The sequence below is a fragment of the Rana temporaria genome, chromosome 4, assembly GCF_905171775.1.
Source record: "Rana temporaria chromosome 4, aRanTem1.1, whole genome shotgun sequence".
Taxonomy (NCBI): domain Eukaryota; kingdom Metazoa; phylum Chordata; class Amphibia; order Anura; family Ranidae; genus Rana; species Rana temporaria.
Genome location: NC_053492.1, coordinates 49,856,233 through 49,873,952, shown reverse-complemented (window position 1 = coordinate 49,873,952; position 17,720 = coordinate 49,856,233).

Genomic DNA, 17,720 nt, shown 5'->3' with positions numbered 1-17,720 from the left:
TCTAAATGTTGTACCTTCATTAACCACTTAAGGACCGCCGCACGACGATATACGTTGACAGAATGGCACGGCTGGGCACATGGACGTACAGGTACGTCCCCTTTAAGAGTCCAGCCATGGGTCGCGAGCGCGCCGCCGCCGCTCACGACCCGTCCCGAAGCTCCGTGACGCCGCCGGTGTCCAACGATCGGGTCACAGGACCTGAAGAACAGGGAGAAGTGAGTGTAAACGAACCTTCCCCGTTCTTCTCTGTGGCCTGTCACTGATCGCCTGTTCCCTGATATAGGGAACGACGATCAGTGACGTCATACGTCCAAGCACGCCCCCCTACAGTTTGAAAAAACACATTAGTACACACTTAACCCTTTAGCGCCCCCTAGTGGTTAACCCCTTCACTGCCATTGGGATTTTCACAGTAATCAGTGCATTTTTATAGCACTTTTCGCTGTGAAAATGACAATAGTCCCAAAAATGTGTCAAAAGTGTCCGATGTTTCCCCCATAATGTTGCAGTCATGAAAAAAATCGCTGATCGCCGCCATTACTAGTAGAAAAAAAAGAATTAATAAAAATGCCACAAAACTTTCCCCTATTTTGTAAACGCTATACATTTTGTGCAAACCAATCAATAAACGTTTATTGCGATTTTTTTTTACCAAAAATATGTAGAAGAATAAGTATCTTTTTTGGGGATATTTATTATAGCAAAAAGTAAAAAAATATTGATTTTTTTTCAAAATTGTCACTCTATTTTTGTTTATATCGCAAAAAATAAAAAACGCAGAGGTGATCAAATACCACCAAAAGAAAGCTCTCTTTGTGGGAAAAAAATTATGCCAATTTTGTTTGGGAGCTACGTTGCACGACCGTACAATTGTCAGTTAAAGCCACACAGTGCAGAATCGCAAAAAGGGGCCAGGTCCTTAACCTGCATTTTGGTCCGGGTCTTAGCCGGTTAAATGTAATATTGCTACACTTAGAGTATCCTCTCTTCTATTTTATACTTAGTTGTGACATGACGGTACTCTTATATCAAGACATCCCTTGTATATATCAAGGCAAAATGTATTAAAACATTTTGCTTGTTTTGCAAAACGCTCTCAAACCAAGTTACTCTCAAACCAAGGTTTTACTGTAGTTGTCTACACTTTTAATTCACTATTGCTACTTACCTTGTTCCATTTTCTAAGAGGCTACCAACACATAGGTGGCAACTCTAGGCACTGTAGACCGGGTCATTCTTTCTCCACAAATCCGGAGCCTTTATTCAAGTTGTGCTTATCAATGCCCCTGGAAAAGCAGGCAGAGGCCAAGGATAACTCAACCTTAAAGGAGAACCTCACACCGTGAGATTGCTGCACACCATGTACACTTAAAGGAGAAGTCCAGCCTGACCTTGTTAAGCTGAGCTTCTTCTATGGGTCACAGGAGTGAAATTTGTTTTGTACTCCAGTGACCTATTTTCAGCAGAGAGTGAGCTCAAATACGCTCTCTGCTGACGTCACTGGAATCAGTCCAGGCCCCGCGATGTCACAACAATAAAGCCTGGATCTATCAGGTACCTGGACTGATGCCTGTCTCAGCCTCTCAGCGATCGGAGAAGGCCACTCCCCACCCCTCCACAGCTCAGCGATCCAGTGAGCGTGGAGGAGCAGAGAGGAGAGCTACTGATTGACAGTCAGTATCTCTCCTCTCAGGGAGCAGTTAGAACCAAGCCATTGGTGATGTTCAATTGCTTAGTTCTCAGTGCAGCATCAGACTTTATTAAAAAAATAAACTGGACTCCATGCATGCACTTACAGTATTTCCCTGAAAATAAGCCCGGGTCTTATAATAATTTTGGCAACAAAAGATATAGTAGGGATTATTTTCGGGGTAGGTCTTACCATGTAATCTGCTGTCTTCTCTCCCCCTCTCCCTCCTTGCCTGTCAGGAATCCCCAGTGGAACCAGGTAAAAGTGGTTTTAAAATCCTATAATCCACTCTATTACAGTAGTATATGATGTACAATGTGTGTGTTTCTGTAATATTATTGTGCAAAATACCTTCCCTGTTCCTAGCACTGCGGGGGGGGGGGGGGGACCGAGATACCCCACTGACAGCTGGGCGAAGAGGAGGAGAGCAGCAGGAGGTCAGCTGAGCACTGAGGGGCACTGTACTGAAGGTATTTGGCACAATTATATTACAGAAACACACACATTGTACATTATATACTACTGTAATAGAGTGAATTATAGGATTTTACAAGCATTTTAAACAAGGGCTTATTTTTGGGATAAGGCCTATAGTGTAGCCCTCCTGGAAAATAACAGCAGGTCTTTTTGAGGGTAGGTATTATTTTCAGGTTAACACGGTAGTTACCTTTTCCTCTTCCACACCTGTGGACAGAATCAGGACCTCTGTGGTACATTGATCTGCTCCTGTTGCTATGGGAGATGGACCTGCTCATGGAGAGAGTGCCGACAACAACGCCTCCTGCCAAAGGCTATCCCATCTGCCACATGCATACACTTGTGACAGACTGCTACAGAAACCTTTGTTATCCTTGACAACCTCTTGTGTCTTTTCACTGTATTAATGCTTAAATACCCCAATGTGCCTAGCTGACCTACAGTGTTAACTACACTATATTACCGAAAGTATTGTGACGCCTGCCTTTACATACACATGAACCTTAATGGCATTCCAGTCTTAGTCCATAGGGTTCAATATTGATTTGGCCCACCCTTTGCATTTATAACAGCTTCAACTCTTCTGGGAAGGCTGTCCACAAGGTTTAGGAGTGTGTCTATGGGAATTTTGACCATTCTTTGATAAGCACATTTGTGAGGTCAGGCACTGAGTTTGACAAGAAGGCCTGGCACGCACTCTCTGCTCTAATTCATCCCAAGGGTGTTCAGTCAGATTGAGGTCAGGACTCCCCATGACTAAGTCACGTGACCAGTGACGATACTAGTGGGGGAGAAGCCTAAGTGACACGATCAATGGAACTACATCCGCATGAGGAGATCGCCGCACTGAGCTGTATCTACAGTCTGTCTATGTGCAGAGGATTTGTGAGTGTGGTTTCTCTAATCAGTCCACAATCTCTGTTTTTTTTCCGGCCATACTACACTATGAGCATTCCCCTTTGTTTGTTCTTCTCTCCCCTCTCTATGAGCTGGCTTGAATCAGCAAGTGGCAGTATTGGACTGTGGATGGGAGGTATGGTGAAGTGCTGAGCATATCGCAGGTGCTCCCTATCATTGAGTTAGTCTACATGCTGGAACTGTGAATGGTTCGTTTCTTGCTGCTTTTACCTGGTGTTTTTCACTTCACAGTGTTTGCATTGATGCACAAGTGCACTTTATATATGTTTGTGGACTTTTTTTTTTTTGTTTCATTTGAACATCTGAGTGTTTACACATATATATATATATATATATATATATATATATATATATATATATATATATATATATATACTTGATGTGTAATGTACAATAGGGTTGATTTAGCGCATTCATCCTATGTTATCATATCTGTGCCAATTGCTTGCATTAAACCCCTTCAGTAACTTTAGTTTAGGCAAGGACAACGTTTAAAAAGCTTTACTAGAAACTCTCATATTTTTCCGTAAACAAATCCCTAACTCAGGCTTGAGGCTGCACCAGCATACCTGCACAATACCTCCAGCATTCAACCAAAAAGCAAGCACTGTTTTTATGGTTGATTGGAAGTTCAAACATCAGGGTGTGTTATTCACCAGCAGCTTGGGATTTTATGCTTGTAAGGATTAGTACAGGATTGGAGTATTTGTTTAGTAAAATGAGCATGCCAGAGTCAGTCCTGCGCATTACCATACAAAAAAAAGTTTGTTTTTTATACTTATTTGCATTTTACTATTAACTCTGGATTTATCATTTATGCTCCTCCCACTTGTAAGCACAATTTGGCCCCACTTATCGCTCAATGTGGTGCATATAGTGTGCATCGAGTTCGTGGGGCCCGCAGACAGTCAGCCACGCTTCTTAAATGGGACTCGCAGATACGTCCATTGGCCTACCACGGCCATTCTGCCGACGTATATTGGCGTGCAGCCAAATATATATCACATATATAAACACATATATACAAACACATATATATCTATATTTATTATAGATTTAAAAGTTGCATTAGAATGTCCTATACAACAAGGTTAAAATAAAAATCACTGAAATATTGAAAAGTGACTTTGGGATGAATTACTGTAGGTCGGAGACTGCGAGCCAGGCCTTCTTGTCCACACCAGTGCCTGACCTCACAAATGCACTTCTGGAAGAATGGTCAAACATTCCCATAGACACCCTCCTAAACCTTGTGGACAGCCTTCCCAGAAGAGTTGAAGCTTTTATAACTGTAAAGGGCGGGCGAACACAATATTGAACCCTACAGACTAATGCTACGTACACACGATCGGACATTCCGACATCAAAACCGTGGATTTTTTTTCCGACGGATTGTTAGTTCAAACTTGTCTTGCATTTTACTGTTAAAAAAAAAAAATTGTCTTGCATACACACAGTCACACAAATGTTGTCAGAAATTCCGAACGTCAAGAACGCGGTCACGTACAACACTACAATGAGCCGAGAAAAATTAAGTTCAATGATTCCGAGCATGTGTAGGATTTTTGTGCTTCAGAATTGGCTACAAACGATAGAAAAAATTGAGAACCGGCTCTCAAACATTTGTTGTCGGAAATTCCAACAGCAAATGTCCGATGGAGCCAACACACGGTCAGATTTTCCGACAACAAGCTCACATCGAGCATTTATTGTCGGAAATTCCGACCGTGTGTACGCGGCATAAGACTAGGATGTCATTAAAGGGGTTGTAAAGGTAAAACATTTATTCCCTAAATAGCTTCCTTTACCTTAGTGCAGTCCTCCTTCACTTACCTCATCCTTCCATTTTGCTTTTAAATGCCCTTATTTCTTCTGAGAAATCCTCACTTTCTGTTCTTCTGCCTGTAACTCCACACAGTAATGTTAGGCCGGGTACTAACAAGCAAACATGTACGATGAAACCGTACATGTCTGCCAGAGGGCTTCTGTACGATGGCTGTACTAACCATCGTACAGAAGTCCGTGCGTAAACAATACACGGGGCGTGTCCGCGTCGTCGCCGCGACGATGACGCGGCGACATGGGCGGGCCTGCCATTTAAAGGCTTCCACGCATGCGTCGAAGTCATTCGACGCATGCGAGGGACGGCGGGCGCTCGGACATGTACGGTAGGTCTGTACTGACGACCGAACATGTCCGAGCGGGCAGGATTCCAGCGGACGGTTTTAAAACACGTCCAGGAATATTTGTCTGCTGGGAAAAGGCCCGGCGGGCAAATGTTTGCTGGAATTCGGCCCGCTCGCGCCTACACACGACCAAACATGTATGCTGAAACTGGTCCGCGGACCAGTTTCAGCATACATGTTTGGTCGTGTGTATGGGGCCTGAGGCTTTCTCCCTGGTGTGAAGTGACGTGCTCGCCCCCTCCCTTGAGGGGGCCAACAGGAGAGTCAGGACGCTCTCTACGTTGCAGATAGAGAAAGCAGCTGTGTGTTAGTGGACGTCCTGACTCTCCTGTGGTCCAAGGGAGGGGGAGAGCATGACACTCCACACCAGGGAGAAAGCCTCACATTACTGTGTGGAGTTACAGGCAGAAGAACAGGTAGTGAGGATTTCTCAGAAGAAATAAGGACATTTAAAAGCAAAATCAAAGGATGAGGTAAGTTAAAGGAGGACTAAGGTGAAGGAAGCTATTTAGGGAATTTGTGTTTTAACCTTTACAACCCCTTTAAAGTTCATGTGTGTGTAAAGGCAGGTGTCCCAATACTTTTGACAACATAGTGTATGTATCCCAAGTAGCTGTGGGCAGTTAAACATCATTCATCAATCTGTAAAGGTTGGGGATTTGTTCCCCAAAAATATAATAATAAAAAAATGTAATTGTGAGAAAGAAAAAGGGTAAGAGTGAAATGCCAGAAAGTGGATGGGGAGGGTGGAGGTCCACTTTACCATGACACAGCAGGGGAGAGCTTGGTGGGATTTTTAAACAAATAAAAAAAGCGCTTTAAAAGGTAGCAATTTTTATTTTTGCTATGTTAATGGGAACATGTAACAAATATAAAGTAGTTGATGTCCAAATATGGCTGCAAAGATAGAAATACACTTTCCGTAAAAAACTAATTTCCGTAAAAAAAAGAAAAAAAAAAAAAAGAACATGTATGTTTATACCTCCTGATCTGCAAATTTGCCGTGGACCCCTTAACACCGAAAAAAAAAGGGTTAAGTACCATTTTATAATTAATTAATATATATTTTTTTACAATCACTGCATGCTGAGTTATGCATTTCTTACCCGTCCTGAATTATTCAACGTACTGACACCTAGGGCGAAAAATGGGCAGGAAAATAAAAACATAATTATCGCTGTAGCAAAGGTCAAAAGGACAACAATGTCATAAATTTGTAATGCGTTTCACATTAAGAGTTGTTTGCAGCCTCCCCTTATGACATTACCTTGAATGGCGAGCGTTAAAAATACATTGCCAGCCAGTTAAGCTCAAAAGCGGGCGCTAGAAGTGTTAATTTTTAAGCAAGTTTGACAAAGATTGAGTCTCCTATGACAAATACGATCAGCGAGACAGAATTCGGTGGCTGGGAAAAGTTTAAACATTAACAATTTCTGTCAGGCTGTTGACACTATCATGGTTGACATCTCCCCAGATACCGAGATGACTGCTGGCATTTGTCAACAATCCTGTCACCGGCGCAGCAATAAGGCCATGTCTCGAAGAGTGACAGTTCGGGTTTCGCACTCCCCTGAGCAATAGCCCAGGTGTTCTGAAGAACTGTGGGAAAACCCAACATTTTTCTGCATTGTCATTCATATATCGGAAAACACAGGAAGAAAATGAGCTGTCACCCCAATTCCCCGGATGCTCCGCTGCTTAGCATAACGCTGGCGCGCAGGCCAGGGTCCACTGGTCCTTTCGGTCTGACAGATAATTAAGAAAGCAGCAACGTTTCCTAGGTGTCTATTGTTCGGAATTTGCATTTTAGCCAGAGGCGACCAGTAATAAAATATATATATATATATATACAGGATGGGAAGATGGTAAGGAGCCAATTAGTCAGATGGATGGATCGTTGACTGACAGGTCTCTGGTATCACCACTTTATATTTCATGATACACTACACAGCTTTGCAATTTTCTACAAGAACTAACTTTTTTTTTTGTAGGCTTCTTGAAAAAGAAAGTCTATAGATAGGGCCATATAATTTTTTACATGGGTATTTTTTTTTGCCTTAAATAAACATATATCACGCCACTTGCAATTCTCATCAAAAAAAAAAAACACAAACTCAATTTTGAGGCATTTAAATTCAACACAAATTTATGGATGTTTCAGCACAAAGAATCCTGAGAACGGCAGGGCGAGCGTGCAGCTAATTCACATAGTAGACAATATGCCAACGCTAAAGGTTTTTTTTTTTTTTTTTTCTTTTGAAAAAGTGAAGTATCGGTCTTGAATGTATGTGTTAAAGAAAGTCACATTAAAATGGAACGTTTTGTCTTTCAATAAGATATTTAAGCCAACTTTAGTTGTCAATGTCATTGAGATTTAGCACGTTTTTTTTAGGGTTACTTTATCATATTTGACACGGGAGGGATGTCTATTTTTTATTTTATTTTTTAAAATAGATTCTTAATTTAAGACACTATTTTATCATAGTTTGTTATTCAATTATAAAACGTTCTGTGCATGCACAAAAAAAAAAAAAAAAATTAAGTAGATCTTAGCAAAAGAACACTTTTCTGGTATTGGATAGAATAAAAATATGGAACAATATGGCACAAAAAAAAAAAGAAATTAGCGAAAGAACACTTTTCTGGTATTGGATAGAATAAGAATATGGAAAGGATAGAACAGGTGTTTGTGTTTTTGTTGATGTCTGTTGTCCCTACTTCATGTGACAATATTGTCACCAGGACAGCAAGAGACGGCAAATCTCTCCTACGGTGAAACAACAGGGAAAAAAAAAACACTTTAGTAGAAAGCATTAGATCCCGAGCCAAAGTGTCTATGCCTCTGTTGTAAATTTACCCTCACCTCCTGTCCCAATAATAACAACATAATCAGCAGGGGTTAAAGGGGTTGTAAAGGTTTGTTTTATATTTTCTAAAAAGGTTCCTTTAACCCCCCTGGCGGTATTCCCGAGTCTGACTCGGGGTTACATTTCTGTGTTGCGATCGGTAACCCCGAGTCAGACTCGGGCTCGCCTCGCTGAATCCACAACTAGAAAACAGCGATAATAAATTATAATCACTTGCAGAATTGTGCGATAGCGATTTGTGGGGAAATTTGTCATAAAAAAATAAGTAAGTAATGACAGCGACAATTCTGCAACTGAGCAAATTTCAGTGATTTTGAGTTGATTACATTATTGAATACTTTTTATTATAATGATATTATTATTTGTTATAATTATTTATAATCATTTATTATATTATAATTTATAATTTTGTTTTTAAAAAAATGTCATACCCGGTATGCCTACTAGACTCTTGTTTGGACAGATTTAAGTGAGTTATTCCTAAGAATTACAGGCCTACAGTATAAAATGCCAAATTTCCTTGCAAATAATGGTACCGCTTTCAGCACCTTTTTTTCTGAAATAATCATACTGCCAGGGAGGTTAAGCTAGTGCATTGTTGGTTCACTTACCTTTCCCTTCGATTTCTCTTCTAAATGTTTTTGTTTTCTTTGTTTTCTATGTCTGAATTTCTCACTTCCTGTTCCTCCTTAGTAAGCTGTTCAGTAAGCTGTTCTGGCTGACTAACCACCGCTCAGATGATGGTGGCAAGCTTACTGAGGAGAAACAGGAAGTGAGAAATTCAGACAAAGAAAAAAAAACATTTAGAAGGGAAATCAAAGGAAAAGGTAAGTGAACCAACAATGCACAAGCTTAAAGGAGTTGTAAATAAAAAAAATTGTTATGCTGAAATGACTGTTTACAGGGTATAGAGACATAATAGTTAACCAATTCCTTTTAAAAACGATTAAAAATAGATAAAATCAATCATATAATGTACCTGTAGTTTCTAGTTTCGTTTTTGCATGTTGTTTCCTGCCTCTGCTGTACAGAGCCACAGAGCCAATACAGGGCAGTGATGGTTTGGAAAACGAAACTGCTTGGTGCTGAGGGGTTTTAGACACACAGTAATCACACCTCCTTGATTAGTGACCACAGAGAGAAAGCTCCCAGTACTGTGGTTATCAGGAAATAGACAACCAGAAAGTGTGGAGATCAAAGAAGAATTACAGCAACTTGAGAGCAAAAACGAACAATGAGGACATGAAAACAGCACTGCATTAAGGCAAAGGAATCTATTAAGATAAAAAAAAAATCCTTTACAAACCCTTTGGAACCTTTTTAGAAAATAAAAAAACTAACCTTTACAACCCTTTTAAAAAATAAGGTTAATTCTCCCCAGCAGGTCCACAGACAACAGCAGGAACCTGACAAGGTTCTAACCCTGTTTCACATTTAGGCTGAGGTCCAGGAAAACAGCTACATAGTTACATAGGGTTAGAAAAGACACATGTCCAATGACAGTAGTTCAACCAATAAAAAAATACAAAAAAAATTGAATTAATAGAAAACCACCATATAGAGAATCTTATACCTACAGCTATTTCAGAGGCAAAACAATACATAATCTAATTTGCTCCAGCAGTAAAAAAAAAAAAAAAGAATATTCCAACAATCCACGCTGTTATTACCTATAGATGTTAGTATCCAATTATATTTTGTGCATTTAGAAATGCATACAGCTCCTTTTTAAAACAATCTACTGAACTGTCCAGAACTAGTTTTTAAAAGAGTCTATTCCAAATTGTCACAGCTCTTACTGTGAAGAAGCCTTTCTGTATGTGGGGGTCGAGACATAAAGAGTTCCACCTGGTCCTCTATAAAGACTTGAATGTGAATAACTCAACACGCAGTTCACTATATGGACCACCTATGTATTTATACATGTTGATGATAACCTTCCCTTATGTCTTCTGGAGAAATAATACATTCAGTTCAGCCAATCATAGCTGAGTTCCTCCATGCCTCTTAACCTCCCTGGCCGTATGATTATGTCAGATTTTTGAATCTCAAAGCGGTAAATTGTTTTGCGTAGAAATTTGGCGTTTTATATTGTAGGCCTGTAATTCCCCAGACGACGCTATCTTATAGCGAAACGTACGTCGGGAGGTAGATGTGCTGACGTCATCGCTCTGAACAGGAGATCGCATGCCGGCCGGCTCTCCATTGTCCTATACGGATGTTTGTTACTCTTTTAAACTGTAAGTTGCCATTTTGGTTATTAAATCTGATTCACCATACGATACACACTATGTGAGTCTCTCTTCATTTTGGTTATCCACGCTGAGCATTGCGGCATTTGTGCCCATTGAGTTTGTTCCATCTGATCGCTCGCTTTCCCTGCCATTGGAGACCGCTATCTACTGGGAACAAGTCCAATACTTTTGGCCCATTACAGCTTACCTCTGGTAAGCATACAACTTTATAGGTGGTGGTGCACAGGTGTGATTGGTGACACATTGTGGTTCTGCTGTTTCCTCGCACATGATTTCTATTTGCTCACTGGTTGCTGCACTGTGTATCTTACTATAGGACTATCATATCAATTCATCAGTGATTGGATATTCCTTTTTTCTTTTTTGTTGGTACACATATGGACTATATATGCACATTGATTTATATATAGTATATGATTTTTTTTCACATTGGTTATTGATTTGTCAGCTTTGGCACTCATGGTAATTTACTTTATCATTTTTTGTGTTGCGCAGCTCTACTTTTTTTTATAACACACTTAAATCTGTCCAAACAAGAGTCTAGTAGACATCCCAGGTATGATAGTGTTTGAAACACAAAATCATAAATTCTAATATAATAAATAACTATAAGTAATTATATAAAAAAAAAATATATATAATAATAATAAAATTAATTTCCCCACGAATCACTATCGCTCAATTCAACCTGGACTAGGATTCTGCAATGAGTATGGCTCAGGGGTTACCGCTAATAGTACTGAAGTTTTACCTCGAGCCAGACTCAGGAGTACTGACAGGGAGGTTAACAGTTTGGTCACCATTGTTTGCACTTTATTCAGTTCCCCAATATCCTTTTTTGTGAACTGGTGTCCAAAACTGAACTGCAAATTCCAGATGAGGTATTACTATTGATTTGTACAGGGGCAAAATGATATCTCTCTCTGTCTCTGGAGTCTATACCTTTAATACAGCTAACTAAATATGTAAGTGCCATGAAAAAGTATTCACACCCCTTGAAATTTTCCACATTTTGTCATGTTACAACCAAAAATGTAAATGTATTTTATTGGGTTTTAATGTGATAGACCAACACAAAGCATTTTAATGTGATAGACCAACACAAAGTGGCACATAATTGTGAAGTGGAAGGAAAATGATAAATGGTTTTCAACATTTTTTACAAATAAATATCTGAAAAGCGTGGCGTCCATTTGTATTCTGCCCCCCTTTGTAGAACCACCCTTCACTGCAATTACAGTCTTTTTGGGGATGTCTCTACCAGCTTTGCACATCTAGGAGAGTGAAAATTCTGCCCATTCTTCTTTGCAAAATAGCTCAAGCTCTGTCAGATTGGATGGAGAGCGTCTGTGAACAGCAATTTTCAAGTTTTGCCACAGATTCTCAATTGGATTTAGGTCTGGACTTTAACTGGGCCATTCTAACACATGAATATGCTTTGATCTAAACCATTACATTGTAGCTCTGGCTGTATGTTTAGGGTCATTATCCTGCTGGAAGGTGAACCTCCACTCCAGTCTCAAGGCTTTTGCAGACTCTAAGGCCGCATACACACGGTCGTTCCAAACCGATGAGAATGGACCGAAGTTCAGTTTCATCGGTCCAAACCGACCGTGTGTATGGCCCATCGGTCTGTTGTCCTTCGGTCCAAAATGTTAAAACATGCTTTAAAATCCAACCGATGGACCGCTGCCGGATCGGTCCAAACCGATTGTTAGTACACAAAAGCATCGGTTCAAAACCTGCGCCTGCTCAGAATCAAGTCGACGCATGCTTGGAAGCATTGAACTTTGTTTTTTTCAGCACGTCGTGCGTTTTACGTCACCGAGTTCTGACCCGATCGGAATTTGAACTGATGGTGTGTACGCATATCAGGCCGTCAGGCCACTTCAGCGGTGAACCGATGGAAATGGCCCGTCGGACCATTCTCATCGGTTTGGAACGACCGTGTGTACAAGGCCTAACAAATTTTCTTCTAAGATTTTTCTGTATTTGACTGTTCCATCTTCCCATCAACTGCTTTTAGACCAAAAAGTAAAATTTTGGTCTCATCTGACTAGATTACCTTCTTCCACAATTTTGTTGTATCCCCCACATGGCTTCATGCAAACTGCAAACTGGACTTCTTTTGGCTTTTTTTCAACAATGGCTTTGTTCTTGTCACTCTTCCATAAAGGCCAGATTTGTGGAGTCCTCTGGACAGATTCTCCCACCTGAGCTGTAGATCTCTGCAGCTACTCCCGAGTTATACCATGGGCCTCTTGGCTGTTTCTCTGATTAACCACTTCTGTACACGCCAATATACGTCAGCACTTTGAAGAGGGATATCTCTGTTAAGTCAGAAAGCTAGCTGCCATAACCCAGATATCCTCTTCTTCAGCGGTTGGTCCAATTTCTGATAATAGTGGTCTCTGTAGCAGATTCGCCGCAAGATCTCCGTTATCCGTCGCTTACCGGAGCCGTCTGTAGCGGCGGAGGTGATCGGGTCCTTCTCTTTCCTTGGTATGAAGACGAGTAAGGGGAAGATGGCCCCCACCCATCTCCATACCATAGCAGGGCAGAAGCAATGTCAAAACTTCACTTTCGCCCATAGTTCTTAAAGGGACATTTTTTTATTGCATTTTAGTGTAACTATGAGATCTGAGGACTTTTAAACCCCAGATCTCATATTTAAGAGGACCTGTCATACTTTTTTCTATTACAAGGGATGTTTACATTTTTTTTAAAAGAACAGTGAAAAAAAATAAAAATAAAAGGTAAAATAAATAAGAACAAAGCTTGCGTGCAGAAGCTAATGCATAAGTGAGCAGCGCCCACATATGAAAACAGTGTTTAAACCACACATGTGAGGTATCGCTGCAATCAGTAGAGCAAGAGCAACAATTCTAGCCTTGACCTCCTCTGTAACTTAAAAAATGCAGTAGACCTGTAGAATTTTTTAAACGTCGCCTATGGAGATTTTTAAGAGTAAAAGGTTGTTGCCATTCCACGAGCAGGTACAATTTTGAAGCGTGACATGTTGGGTATCAATTTACTCGGTGCAACATTATTTTTCACAATATAAAAAAAATTGGGCTAACCTTACTTTTTCCAAAAAAAAGTGTGTTTGTTAGACCACTGCACAAATACGGTGTGACATAAAGTATTGCAACGACCACCATTTTATTCTCTAGGGTGTTAGAATTTTTTTTATAATGTTTGGGGGTTCTAAGTAATTTTCTAGCCCAAAAAATTGTTTTTTTAACAACAAATCTCAAAAAGAAGCTTGGGCCTTAAGTGATTAATGCTCTCCCTGGTAGGTTTGCAGTTGTACCATGCTCTTTCCATTTTCGGATGATGGATTGAACAGTACTCCGTGAGATGTTCAAAGTTTGGGATATTTTTTTATAACCTAACCCAAATATAAACTGCTGTTTGTTCACTAAGGTTCTCTAAAAATCCTCTGAGGGCTTCACAGAACAGCTGAATTTAAACTGAGAATAAATCACACACAGGTGGAACCTATTTACTAATAAGGTGACTTCTGAAGGAAATTGATTCCACTGGATTTTAGTTAGGAGTATCAGAGTAAAGGGGGCTGAATACAAATACACACCACACTTTTCTCATATTTATTTGTAAAAATGTTGAAAACCATTTATCATTTTCCTTCCACTTCACAATTATGTGACACTTTGTGTCGGTTTATCTCATAAAATCCCAATAAAATACATTTAAGTTTTTGGTTGTAACATGGCAAAATGTGGAAAATTTTAAGGGGTTTGAATACTTTTCCAAGGCACTGTATATTTTAGAAAAACAAGCTTATTTTCTTTATATGTAGCAGTGGCACCCTCCAAAATAGTTAGATTAAGTGCTGGCTCACTGTGTTCAGTGGAGCTGGGTGTGTTTTGTAAGGTAAATTTGGCAGTGTGGCAGTAACTAATGTGTTAGGTAATTTACTCACTGAGCAAACTGAGCTGCCAAGAATCAGTCCAGCCTGGAGGGTTTAATCAAAAGAAGAGGAATCTGCTGCTCCAGGTGTGTGCAATACCTTGATTGGAACCAAGTAGGAGTGCTAGCCCCGGCCAGTCTCCGTAAAAAATTGAGAAAAAGAAGAAATAGCTGCACTTCCAAAGTTTCCAAAGGTGTCTTTTATTGCAGACGGTTAAAATACACCAGGGACACCAGGTGTTAGTCCCGTAGATGCATTTCACACATCTGATCTGTGCTTAATCATTACCTAATCAGTAATGATTAAGCACAGATCAGATGTGTGAAATACGTCTATGGGGTCCCTGGTGTATATTGACCGTCTGCAATAAAAGACACTTTTGGAAACTTTGCATGTGCAGCAATTTCCTCTTTTTTCAAGCCTGGAGGGCTTGCTGCCCTCTGGGGCAACTCTGCCACGTGCTTGCTGTTCATGAGGCCTTATGTGGGGGACCTGAGTGCCTGGATACTGAAGCTAAGCAGAGCTAACTGAGGGGCTGTCTGTTGAAGATCTTGTCCTGTATCACTGGAGGAACGTGTCCCTTGGAAGTCGGAAGGAGGCAAAAAGCTTTCATTATACATTTTAGTGAGTACAGATTGCTGCCCCCTCTTGTGTGCTAGAAGGTCAGCTGTGTGTTTGCTAAAGGGGACATCAGCTGGTGTCCTGAAGGGCTTAGTTTATCTAATTCATTGTGAAGGAACTCTGCTCCTATTGCTCTAAAAAAAAAAGTCTGCTTTTAACTGCAGTCCATAGCTTGCTAAATGCAATGGCTTCTGCTTTAGCTTTTCAGAAAGGAGCTAATTGTCCTCAGTCTGTATACATACAGTAGTTTCTGTTTTTGAGGTATCCCACTCAATTACATCAACCCTGTCCACATTCTCCAAAAATAAAAACAACATCCCTAGGCTGGTTATTGAGGGAAAAGTGTGGCTGAGATTGTGTGAGCGAATATGGCTGAGGGGCAATCCACTAGGGAAGAAAATAGGCAAAATTCCAGTCCACTCTACTTATTACTGCCCTGAGTGGCGGTCACACGACATTATGTAAGTGACATTCTGGTGTACGTTTATCAAACAGAGAAGAGCTGAGATCCTGATGATCACGGCTGATCTCTCAGGTGTGCCAGTTTATGAAGCTGAGATGAGGAGTGGAGAATATGTTTTTCACTTCTCATCACAAGACACACCCTTCTGTCATTCACTTTTACACAGATGACCAGTTTATGAAGGTGAGATCTGAGGATCTCACTGGCTATCTCTGTAAAATATCTCCGTCCCAGATTCTCCAGCTCAGAGGTGGAGAATCTGGTGTCCATTTATGAAGCAGTGAAGAGCGGTGATCCCAAGGATCACCACTGATCACAGCCCATAAACAGTTTATGAAACAGAGATAATCGGGGGAGAAGTGTTTGAACTTGTTCTCCCGCAGATTATCTCTACACACAGAGAATCCTCATAGACTGACACAGTAACGGCCAGTTTATGAAGCTGTGATCTGAGCTCTTCACTGGTGATCTGAGTCAGAATTCACACTCCCCGATTCACCATCTCAGAGCTGGTGAAGCGGGGAGTGAAAAGGGAATCCCGGGGGATCTGAGGAGGAAGGAGGAAGATTTTTAACTTCCTTCTACCTCGTTCAGACTCCCCAACACTGTAACCATGTCCCCCTGTAATATTTATGTGTATATATATATATATATATATATATATATATATATATACATAAATATATATAATGTGTACATGTACATATATATAATGTGGAATCGGAGTGAGAACTAGTGGTTTGGGCTTTGAAGGCACACGGTACGATTTATATAAAAATAATAGAAAAACGTATTGGTATGAAATATCATAAAATCAGTTATGAACATAAAATCAACATAGAGATTAAATGAATAGCTGGTTCTACAAAGGTTAACACAGTGCTTATATAATCTTAGTATACAAAGGCTTAAATATAGAGCGAGGTTTAGAGATACAATCTTATACTGTGTAACCCGAGTAGTATTCCGGAGGATATGGAGGACTTGCTCTACATGTTGCGCGCTTGGGAATAACGCTTCCTCAGGAGCATAGATATTTCAGTAGTTAGGCCGCGTTGGGGGTAGACAACGTGCAGTCATGTAGTTATCCCCACAATGGCTGTGTATTCAGAATTAAACTGATCCAGCTCAGTGTAGGGGTAATGTCATAAACATGAGAAAAGAATAGCGTAGGGTATTAAGGCAGTCGATTGCTGGTAAGCAACTATAAAGATATATATCCGGTCCAAGGGTATAGCCAATACGGTGATGTATATGCTTGGAAAATAGGGCTGAATAGAGAAGGGGCAGATGGGTAGATCTGCCAAAACAATTACCAGCCTGGAGAACCCCAATCGGTAGAGAGGAGATGGTTGCAGGCAATGGTAGTAAAAAGGTATCCTTAAAGCCCAAGACACGTGTATTGGCGTCACATCCACACCAGGGGATCCTCATACGGATGCATGTGGAATCTTGGGCTTTAAGGATACCTTCTTACTACCATTGCCTGCAACCATCTCCTCTCTACCGATTGGGGTTCTCCAGGCTGGTAATCGTTTTAGCAGATCTACCCATCTGCCCCTTCTCTATTCAGCCCTATTTTCCAAGCATATACATCACCGTATTGGCTATACCCTTGGACCGGATATATATCTTTATAGTTGCTTACCAGCAATCGACTGCCTTAATACCCTACTCTATTCTTTTCTCATGTTTAGGACATTACCCCTACACTGAGCTGGATCAGTTTAATTCTGAATACACAGCCATTGTGGGGATAACTACACGACCACACATTGTCTGCCCCCAACGCGGCCTAACTACTGAAATATCTATGCTCCTGAGGAAGCGCTATTCCCAAGCGCGCAACATGTAGAGCAAGTCCTCCATATCCTCCGGAATACTACTCGGGTTACACAGTATAAGATTGTATCTCTAAACCTCGCTCTATATTTAAGCCTTTGTATACTAAGATTATATAAGCACTGTGTTAACCTTTGTAGAACCAGCTATTCATTTAATCTCTATGTTGATTTTATGTTCATAACTGATTTTATGATATTTCATACCAATACATTTTTCTAGTATTTTCATATAAATCGTATCGTGTGCCTTCAAAGCCCAAACCACTAGTTCTCACTCCAATTCCTCTAATATCGGGGCGGTGGCACACTCTTAGACTGGTGCATTCGCAGTATCACCCTGCGACCTACTGTATGCACGTTAAATTAGGCCCCTTTTTCTCTCAAATATATATAATGTGTGTGTATATACATGTATATACAATATGTGTGTGTGTGTATACATATATATATTATGCAGGGGGA